The following is a 376-nucleotide window of genomic DNA, read 5'->3' as shown; positions in this document are numbered from 1 at the left end:
AAAAAAAAAAAAAAAAAAAAAAAAAAAGAAAAGGAAGAGGAGACGGTAGCGGGAGAGGAGCTTCAGCAGGCAGAGGCTGCAAGGGACAGAAAGCAAGAGCTGGGGGGTCTATTAAAATTGGTTTGTCTTTTATTTATTTTTATTTTTATTTATATATTTTTTTTTTGTTTTTATTTATTTATCTTTGCTTTTGTTTATTTATTTTTGTTTTTTTTGTTTTTGTTTTTGTTTTTGTTTTTTTTATTTTTTTTTGGCTGCAAGGGACAGAAAGCAAGAGCGGGGGGGTCTATTAAGATTGGTTTGTCTTTTATTTATTTATTTTTATTTTTGTTTATTTATTTTTATTTATTTTTATTTATTTATTTATTTATATTTT

This window comes from Eimeria mitis, genomic scaffold (assembly GCF_000499745.2).
Source record: "Eimeria mitis Houghton genomic scaffold, Emh_scaff447, whole genome shotgun sequence".
Lineage (NCBI taxonomy): Eukaryota > Apicomplexa > Conoidasida > Eucoccidiorida > Eimeriidae > Eimeria > Eimeria mitis.
The sequence above is the reverse complement of the archived record's forward strand: the minus strand, read 5'-3'. Positions refer to the sequence as shown.